The sequence below is a fragment of the Leptonychotes weddellii genome, chromosome 4, assembly GCF_054177405.1.
Source record: "Leptonychotes weddellii isolate Sample4059 chromosome 4, ASM5417740v2, whole genome shotgun sequence".
In the NCBI taxonomy this organism is placed as follows: domain Eukaryota; kingdom Metazoa; phylum Chordata; class Mammalia; order Carnivora; family Phocidae; genus Leptonychotes; species Leptonychotes weddellii.
Window position 1 is genome coordinate 11500000 of NC_138372.1, and position 10751 is coordinate 11510750.

Genomic DNA, 10751 nt, shown 5'->3' on the forward strand with positions numbered 1-10751 from the left:
TCAACCCACTGAGCCACCCAGGCACCCTCATTCATTCACTTTTAAGTAGGCTCCATGCCCAACATGGGGCTCGAACTCATGACCCTGAGATCAAGAGTCAGATGCTGCACCCACTGAGTCAGCCAGGTGCCAGGCTTTTGGAGGGAACTAGCGGAGAATTGATGTGTGGGAGTCTGGAGCAGAGCAGGACTCTCAGGGATGGCTCAGAGCTGTGGTGCTCAAGTTGTGAGAGCACCTGGGGTTCGATTATCTGCATTTCTAACAAGTTCCCCGATGGCCAGGGGTGAGCAGCCATCCCAGCTCCCAGCCCAGCACCTACTTCTCTGTCTCCACCCTTGCTGACTTCAGAGGCTCCCTCCAACTCGTGGTTCCAGTTTCTACCTGCTCAGCCCGTCAGCCCCTTCCTCCACCCTTCCCAACCTGATCCGGATTTCTTCTTTTGTCCTCCTGCATCTTTACACATGGGGTTCTTCTCACCCTTCTGGCCCCACTAATGCCTTCTAGTTCTTTAAGAGACAGCAAGGACGACATTCTTGACTTCTCAGGGTGGCCCTTGCCCATTGTTCTGAACTCCTGCTGAATCAGGCTACCCATCTCTCAATGCAGAGCACCTCCTCCAGGAAGCCTTCCTGGACCACCCATGCTTGGTCAGGTATTTCTCCTGAGCCCTGTGCTTACCCCTCTCACAAACAGTCCATTTCCTATGAAGGGACTGTGAGCCCATCCGGGAAGGGATGAGGTCTTAGCCCACTGCTCAGCTTCCCCAGCCCTCTTGGTGTCCTTTTCATTGAGGCCAGCAGAGGGCGCCTCAGCTCCATGATTCAGCCTTTGGGGGCGGGCAGAGAGGCGACCTTCCTGCCCTCAGGAGGCCTCTGGACAAAGGTGAGGCTTCCCTTTCTTTGAGAATCAGCTCACCTGTGGTTAAGAGCCCAGGACTTGGGCCCAAACATCCCTAACTGTGTGATCTTGGGCTTGGTGATTTGCCCATCAGACCCTCAATTCTCTCTTCTATAAATTGGCTATAATAATGCCTCTTAGGAGTTTGCGTTTAATAAAGCGATCACGTGAAAGCCCAGCCTGGCTCAGGATTAGCGCATCCACCACGGACTATAGCTGGGTGACCACGAACCAGTGATTTCACCTCTCTGTGCCTCAGTTTCCTTATCTGTGACATGGGGATAATTTTAACCACTTCCTCACAGGGCTGCTGTGAAAATTGATTTAATATAGAGAGAGAACACCAGGAACAGTGCCGGGCATGTGGTCGTGCTATATGATCATTTCCCTTTATTATTATTATTACTTGGTGATGATGATGATGATCAAGCTCCGGTTTTCACCTGTCTCATTCTAGCTGATTGTGGGTCCAGAGGAAAGGCAGCTCTACCTTGCCTTCCTAAGCTCCCCGGGCTCCCCCAGAGCTAATGCTCCTGGTGGGGTTGGAATCTGTGTCCCAACTTTTTCTGGGAAGGGTCGGTTGAGGCTTTTGGCCTGAGCTGGGGTGCCAGGTGGCATCTGGAAACTTGGCTCCCCTGAGCCAGGCTGTAGCTCACTGCAGGAGTGGGAGTGGCATGCCCGCAGGATGCCCCCATGCCTACCCCCCAGAAACCAAGACTGCCCTGGATCCCTGAGCAAGTCCTACTCTTTGTGAGGGGAAGGGAAGGCAACAAGCAGCAGGGAGACCTGCGGCCAGGTCAGCCTTATAGCCAAACTGGGGAATGGGGGTGGGGCTGGACTACTGCTCTCTCTCCATCTACATAATGGGGACAAAAAAAAAATCCCACTTGTCTCATCTTTCCCCCTCAGGGCAGGCTGGTAGAGCAACATCTCCATCCATTAGATGCAGGCGAAAAGTCCACGTTTTTGAGCCCCCAATGGTCTGGCTGTGAATCCTGACTTGACTTCCGACCAGCTGTGTGACATCAGGCAAATGACTGAACCTCTCTGAACCTCAGTGATGCAGGGAGGATTGAAAACATTACATACATGTGTGTTTTACTCTTGCTGTTGTTTTTGATGTTAGAAACCAAGTGGGCTTCTGTGTTATCTTCAGCTAAACAATACACGATTATGGTTGACCCTTGAACAACGTGGGGGATGGGGTGCTGACTCCCTGCTCAGTGGAAAATCTGTGTGTAACTTTTGACTCCCCCCCCGCCCACACTTAACTCCTAATCGCCTACTGTTAGCCAGAAGCCTTACTGAGAATATAAACGGTCTATTCTAACATATTTTGTATGTTGTATGCGCTGTAGACTGTGTTCTTATGATAAAGTAAGCCAGAGGAAAGAAAAAGTTAAGGAAATCCTAAGGAAGTGGAGGGGCCGTGGGCAGGCTGCCCCAAGATGGGCCACTTTGGCATGAAGGGTATTTGGAGCTGAAGGCACCTGAGACCCTGCAGGCTCAAGAGAAACTTTTGCCCCTCCCTAAACTACACAGGAGAATCCAGTTTGGGGTTCTTTCCCAGAATAAGGGCAATTATCAGAGATCAATTTTCTCTCGGTGATGCATCTGTATGGCGGGACAGACATCTACTTACCAAACACCTGCTGTGAAGTGCATTCCTTTCCTCTGAAATCCCACACCCCCACCCCCTTCTCCGTAGTTCAGAATGACAGGGGTACCTCGTTTTGCCTGTTTTCGGAATTTCCATGGCCGTGTGGATTCCCCGTATGTACTCTATTAAATTTGATTTTCTCCTGTTAATCTGTCTCATGTCAATTTGATTCTTTGTCCAGCTGGAAGGACTCTCGAAGGGGGACAGGAATTCTTGCTCCCCGACTGAAGAACAAATACATTTCTAGCACTGGACTGTATTTACTGAAAAAAAAAAAAATCCACTTGTAAGTGGACCTGCGCGGTTCAAACCCATGTTGTTTGGAGTCAATTGTATATTCTCCGGTCCAGCGCCTCGACGCTAGCTGTGGACCTGACCCTGAGCTTCCCGAGCTCCTGTCTCTGAGTGGAGAGGTAGAACTACTGTCCTCGGGATGCAGGGGAGGCTGCTTGCATCACTAGACCTTTACTTCTGTGATTTCAGCCATTCCACATGGCAACCAGGAGAGATGGCAGCATCATCCCGATTTATAGGTAAGAACACTGAGGCCCCAGGAGGTGCAGTGACTGGTTCAAGATCCCACTCTGCAAGGCCAGGTGGTTCAGAAGCTGCCTCTGGGTTGGAAGAGGGGCACGAGAATATGAGCGGTCTCGCCCTTGACATTGCCCGCCGCCCTGACATACTGCTCAGTGCACAACGCCAGGGGGCGCCGTGCGCATTGCAGAACCCTCCTGCTGATCCCTGGCCCCCTGGGGCTGTCCTTCTGAGCTGCTGCTGCGTCTGACTCCTGATTTCCGTGAAGACAGTTCTGTGAGGACTGCGCTGTAGCTGGTAATGACCAATTATGCCCATCACTGGCCTCTTGGGAACTGGGCCCCCCTCCAAGCCTTTGGCTCCAGCACCTCCTCCAACTTGCTTTCTGTTTCTGCAATGTCTTGAGTGTGTCCCAGCTGTTTGTGCTGTGAATTTAATTCCCAGGATGGCCCTGAGCTCGGCAGAAGACAGGCACATTAGGATTCTAATAAGTGTGTGAGTGGCTGGGCAAATTGATGTAAATAAGTTGTTTCTCTGAACCTCTCAGTGGGGCATCTCAACCTTAGAATACTGTTTTAGGGCCTGAGCTGGAAAAGGAAGAGGATCAAGTTCAACACCAAATGAGTGTCGGTGATTCGACCTGGGATGAGAGATTTGGAGGCTGTGATAGTGAAGGGACAGGCCTGTGTTCAAATCCTGGCCCAACCACTGTATAAGTGACAGAAACAGCCATGAGGCTTCATTTCTCCCACTCTTGCGGGGTCTGTTTTTCCACTGTTTTGCTCTGACCGGAAGAACGTGCTGCAGATCAGGACGTGTGACTTCTAAGTCAGGGTGTCGGGAGGCCTTGCCCACTTGCACGTTCTCTCTCGGACCTTTGTAGGCGTCATGTGGCCCGAGTCTGTGCTAGAGCGCTGGCCGATGAGCACCACATGGAGGACGGGGTCCCAGGCAAGCCCGTCGTAAACCAGCAGACAGCAGCCTCTTGAACAAGCCCAGTCCAGGTGAGATAGATCACCTTAGTGTAGTCCCGGCCAGGGGAACCACACAGCTGACCATGAGCTATAATAGAGGCTTCTTTTTAAGTCACTAAGTTTGGGTGTGCTTTTTATGCAGCGATCGTTTGTTGATACAGCCATTTATAGTTAAATGCTTCTCCTCTCTGAGCCTCACTTTCTTTATCTGTGAAATGGGCATGAGAACAGACTATGTCCCAGAGGACTGACGTGAGGTGTGAAGATACATAACAGACGTCAAGTACCTTTGAGAGAGAGTGCGCATGCATTGGGGGGGTGGGGTGGGGCAGAGGGAGAGGGAGAGAGAGGATCCCAAGCAGGCTTCACGTCCAGCACTGAGCCCGACGTGGGGCTCCATCCCACGACCCCCAAGATCACAACCCAAGCAGAAATCAAGAGACGCCCCACCAACTGAGCCACCCAGGTGCCCCTCCACTCCCCAATCTTAATGACTGAAACCACAAAGGTCTGCTTCTTGCCCTTGCTACTTGTCGATGGCAGGTGGGTTGGGGGCTCTGCTCATCGCGGGCGGCCGGGTGGAGTCCCGGGCTGGTGACGTCCCCCGTCCTGAGTGGTGTGCCCGAGAGACTGGGCAGGGACTTCTGGCAACTGAACGCTTTAGCTTGGAAGTGACATACACAGCATTTCCGTTCACAGCTTGCTGCCCCCACCTGCCCGGGGCGCCAGGAAGTGCCAACCTTCATGCCAGGAGAGCACTGGAAATAACTGGTGAAGCTATTCTGCTTCTCAAGTCCAGAGAGCAGGAAAACTGAAACAATAATGAGAGCATTGCTAATGGAAGGAATACAGCATTTAATGAGCACCTACTATGTGTCACTGAACGCTTAGCTCCATTTGGCAAGGGGATGTGGCTGAGAGCTCCAGGACCCGCCCAGTGTCACCAGGTTGGTGGTGGAGCCAGAGCTGGACCGGGCTTTCCAGAAACAGGGCCCACCCGTCAAGGCCGTGCCGGGACTCCTGACAGCTACAATCAGAAAAGCCATCTGTCCCTGCACCTTTAATCCCCCGCCCCCTCCGGTTTCATAACAGAACTTTCCTCTGAGGGATTCCAGCGTGGTCTGAGGTGAGCCAGGAGGTTCGGGATGTTCTTACCCCCGTTGGACTAGATGCGGGCTCTTCCCGTTTGCAAAGCCATTCGGGACAATCACCACAACTGACCGCGCTCTTGCGGGAGTATACACACTCGCATACACTAGGTGCTTCCTGAGCATTTTCTTACAGAAACCTCTCCACAGCCCTCTGATGTCATCCCCATTTTATGCAGGTGGGAACAGATGCACAGAGAAGTTAAGTGTCCTGTCCAAGGGCACACAGCTGGTGAGGAACTGGGACTGGAGCCCAGGGAGCCGGGTCCTGGGTCTTCACTTGTGACCTTGGCGCTAGAAAGGGCTTTCGCATCCTTGACCTTGTCTGATCTTCGCCCCAACACACGCACTCGTGCACACGCACGCATACAGCCCCCCCCCCCCACCAAATCTGAGGGATGAGCAGAGTGGACTTCCTACTCCAACTCTACAAGTGTGGAATCTTTGTTTTTTTTTAAAGATTTAATTAATTTATTTATTTGAGAGAGAGACAGAGAAACAGCATGAGAGGGGAGAGGGTCAGAGGGAGAAGCAGGCTCCCCGCTGAGCTGGGAGCCCGATGTGGGACTCGATCCCAGGACTCCGGGATCATGACCTGAGCCGAAGGCAGACGCTTAACCAACTGAGCCATCCAGGCGCCCATCTTTTTTTTTTTTTTTTAAGATTTTATTTATTTATTTGTCAGAGAGAGATAGTGAAAGTGGGAAGGAGAGGGAGAAACAGGTGCCCCAGGAACAGGGAGCCCGATGCGGGGCTCAATCCCAGGACCCTGGGCCGAGCCGAAGGCAGACGCTTAACCGACTGAGCCACCCAGGCGCCCCTACAAGTGTGGAATCTGAGGTGTGGGGACAAGTTCCAGGTCATAGGACTGGCCACCTGGTTTTAAGAACAGCGCCCTTTTCACACCTGGGGGCTCAGGGGGAATGTGGTGTGGGCAATCACTTCTCGCTCCCTAACCAACCCACCCCAACACGTCTACTTTGGGATGCTAACAGACTCTGGAATTGGACAAGGTACAGTGGGACTGCTCATCTCTGCTCTGTCATGTCTGGGGCCTGAGGGGCCGGAAGACGCAAAGCGGGGGGTGACTCCACAGCCGGGCCCTGGAATCCCTCGGAAGCATCCTCCCTTCCCTGTCTGGCAGTCGCTGCCAGCCACGGCCGGACTCAGTGGGGCTGTGGACCAGAGCACCTGCACATGGCCGCTTCCCGTGGCCTGGGCTTCCTCGCGCCCTGGTGACCCCGTCGGGGTTGTGGGTGTCTCACATGGCAGCTCCGCAGGTGAGCGTCCAGCCGACAAGACGGAGGTCACGTGGCCTGTTTGGGCGCAGCAGTATCACTCTGTGGCATTCTGCTGCCAAGAACCAGCCAGGAGCCTGCCCAGATTCGGGCCTGGGCCCCGTCCCTCCGCGAGAAGAGAGAATTTGTGGACGTGGCTGCAAACTGCTCCAGGGGGCTGGCATCAAGGCCAGCCCCAGGGCCACGAAAAGCTGGGGCAGAGAGTGTGGAGCCCTAATGGGATTGGGCAGAGGCTCCGGTTAGCCTTGAGCCCCAGCATCCATCACCGCCTCTTGGCACAACTCTGGGTGTCTGTCGTCCATGAGCTTCCCGTCCTCATCCTGGAGGACGTGCTCCTGGTGGCCAGCAGGGGGCGCCCAATACCCCTTGGCGTCCCTGGATTAGGAGGGGACGAGGCAGAAGGACACTGGTAAGCCTCTCTGGACACAGTCACCCTCCACTGCCCAGCAGGGAGCCCTCGAGGGGACCCCAGCTGTGTCCACACTCCCGCAGTCTCCATAACAGCCTGTTGATGGCCTTCTATGCCCACCCCCCCAACCCCCGCCGTGAAAGCCCTACAGCAACTCCTGGGGGAGCACCAGGGGCCCCAGCCCTGGCTTTGCCGCAGGACACATTGTGAGGCTGGGCAAATCCTCGGTCTGGACTTGGGGCTTCCCAGACACAAGAGAAGGGGGTTGGACCGCAGGATCCTCTAGTTTCCAGAACTCCAGTGAGCACCTGAATTTCTTGAGAAGTGAGGTTCCTGAAAATACCCCTTGTTTTACAAAATGCCCCACTCGACTCAGGCCTCTGCCCGAGGCTCCCTGTTTGCCGCGTGGGCGCCATGTTGGGTTGTAACTGTTGGTGGGCATCAGGCCTGGGGTCCACGGGAGGCACTGAGATCCAGGGAGCCGGCCGGGACTTCCCTCGTAGGAACGAACACCTGCTGTGTGCCAAGCTCCTCGCGCTCCACGTGGGGAGGGCACTGCCATCTGGTTTTGGAGGGAGGAAGCTGAGGTCACACTGCCTTTCCTGTTGTCCTCTCTGCTCTTCACTGCTTGGCCACACGGGAGCTGTGATCACTCCTGCCTTGTCCCCTCACTTCCTTCCCTACTCCCCAGCGGGGACCCCACCAGGCCAGCCTTACTCACCCTCCTCTCTCCTTCAGCCGTCTCTCAGCCTCCCCGCTGCCACACGCTGGCCCCGTGCAGCCCCCAGGAGCATTGACTTGGCATCACGGGCTGGCTGACATTTGTCGGGGGGGGGGGTGCTGGGTAGAGTGTCATGGGGCCCCACCCAAAGAACTTTCTTGGCAATAGAAATCACTTAATCCTTTTAAAACATTCTTTCCTCTCAGGTTTGATCTGTGATCCTGGGGCCTGATTGAAAGTCTTTGAAGAAGTGACTTTACCTCTTGAAAGCCCAGCCTGCCCCAGCCATCAGGACACATGGGATTCAGAGGACAGGGATGAGGGGAGGGTGGGGCCTCGGGGAGTGGGGCCTCTGGAGGGAACTATTCTTCAGTGAATCAACCTTTAAACTTTCTAGGACTGCGTGGAGCTTTGCCTTTGGTGCAGCCAGGGTGCCTGATTTCAGGGCACCACATTTAGGCTCGTGGGTCAAGGGCTGCCTGACGCCATGGACACCATCAGACAGGCTATATGCGGTGGCAGTCTGCGTATAGCGCCCCCAGGACCTGCCAGTGCTGGTCTGGCCCGTGTGTGTTGGCAAGTCTCTGTTTTCCAGGGACTGGGAGGAATGACCCTCCATGTCTCCCTTGCCTTAACTGTCCTATGTACCTGAGTGCCTGCCTCGGTTTCTCTGGGCTGGGCCCTGATACCCTGCTCGTCTCTTGTTGCAGAGAGGGGCTGGATCCTTTTTCCTGGGCACTGGCAGCTGGAGAGATGGCCCCAAATCACAGTGCCACCAGCTTCCTGAGTCATGGGGGCCACCTGTTTGCTGCTGTGGAGACCCCAGCCCGGGATGGACCTCTCATGGGCTGACGTTTGCCCCAGTCGGGCCCAAGCCGGAACAGAACAGAATCTTCAAATCCCAGCTCCTTCTCTTTCTCTCTGTGTGATGACAGGCATTCCTCTCAAATCCTTCAGAACCTCAGTTTTCTCATCTGCAAAATGGGCATAATACTAATACAGCTCTACTGAATCTGTGGGTGGATCCCGGTGGCACAGCCACTGGGTGGAACAGACAGGTGGCAGTTGTCAAATTCTCTTCCCCTGGAAGCGCTATCCTTCAAGGTAAGTTTTCCCCACCTCTGTGCCAACCTAGACCTTAACTTCTCCCTCCCTCAGCTCGGGACGGTCCGTGTAGATGGGGGCCCCGAAATCCTGAACTCCAAGGGGATGGTTTAATCTCTGCCGCGCATTTTTTAATGAATGGACTTGGCCTGGTAGAGGTTTTTAGGGGGTGTGTTTAAATGACAGATAAGATCACTTGCCATTAGCCTGGCCGTGATTAATGTAAACGGGGTTTCCACTGGTGTTCGCTTTTGCTTTCTTAAATTTCTGACATTCATTTATTCATTCGGTACCTGTTAGTTAAAAGCCTACTGTGCGCTGGGCGCCGGGTAGGTCTTGAGGATACTGGTGAATCAGGCAGGTAGGTTCCTCCGTTGGTGGGGTTTAGACACACTTGAGGGCACAGATAAAATCCAAGTAAACACACAGACCTATTACATAATTACAAATTGCTTAAACGCTTTGGAGGAAACAAACTCATTTGCTTATTAAAGGTAAGTTTCAGCCTAAGCCCATGGAATCTGCATTTTTTTGGGGGTAGTATAATGAAAATAAATGGCCACGGGTCAGTCTCCATAGGTCGCAACGGCCTACTAAGGCTGCATATATAAACGAGTGCCTTGTGTGAATGAGCTCATTCACTTCTTACAACAGTCCTCATAGCTGAGTATCATTATCTCCATTTTACCCATGAACACACAGAGGTCAAGAGGTCAAGTGACTTGCCCGAGGTCACATGGCTCGCAAAGGAGGCTGGATTTGAACTTGGGTTTGTTTGATCTGTGCCGGCTGTAATTACAGACCTTGTCAGAGCTGTGGGACAGGCTTATGCCACGGTGTCCGTCATGTTGGGAAGCCCAGGCAGGGAGTTCTCAAAGCCGGGGGGCTGGAGGGCCCAGGGCGAGCTGTAGCAGAGAATCCTCTGGGGACGAGGCCTCCTGTCTGAGCTAGAAGGAGGGGGGCTTCCCTGAGACCCGGGGCTGGAGGAGCTAATGCCAAGGTCTAGGGCAGAGGCCTGTCTCATAACAGATGGGGGCTAATAGTATCTGTCTCCAGGACACACTGGTAGGCCTGCTTGGAAAAGGGCCTCCACCAGTTTGCCAAAGCTGAATGAAGGTGATGGGGTATGGATGGGGGCCCTCACTCTGTCTCCACATAGCGCCTGATGGCCAACATGTCTCATGGCCTTGACTGTTCACACGTTCAGGGCCGGAGGCCGGTGGCTTAGGAGGTCGGGACCCCTCCACCCAGGATCTGGAGTCCCCGCTCCAGTCCTTCTGCTACTGGCAGCCCCAGTCCTATTCTCCCTGTGGGTTTGAGCCTGGACTCTGGAAATGAAAGGACCTAGATCCGAATTCCATCTCTCCCACTCTCTAGCTGTGTGACTTTGGGCAAGTTACTTAGTTCTCTGAGCCCCAGTTCCTCATCTTTTCAAATGGGCATGATAAGATCTGCTTCTCAGATCCTGGGAGAGGAAATACGATGATCTATTACAGCACTTCACCCAGTTCCTGGATGATCATACAGGGCCAGTCGATGAGCATAAAGTCAAATCCTACTCTTCCCAGAACCTGGGGTGTCTGCATCTCCCCAATTGATGGAAAGAGGCTGCAAAACAAAGTGTGACCCGCAAATGTACTTTCTCTGATTTTGTTCTAGAGGCCTGGGTGCTTATCTGTGTGACTCAAAGTAGTCACCAGTTGGGAGGCTCTTCCTCGAACTTGGCTTTGAATGTGCTCAGTGGAAGTGCTTCATCCTCTGAAGGTGGGTCGGGCATTTGGAATTAGCAAGGAATCTTCTGGACCCTAGACTGCTGACGTTGGGTGGGGGTTTGCTCCGGGTAATGCCGACAAGGCAGCCGGGAGGGCGGGGAAAGGTTTTCTACCGTGGAGGGCTTCGGAAGAGTTTTCAAATCAGTGTGTGGGGCACGGTTCTGTTATGCGCCAGGAAGAGAAGTTTGGGGCATCGAGGTCCCAAGCCTCATTGGAGGCTGACCCTGGGCAGAG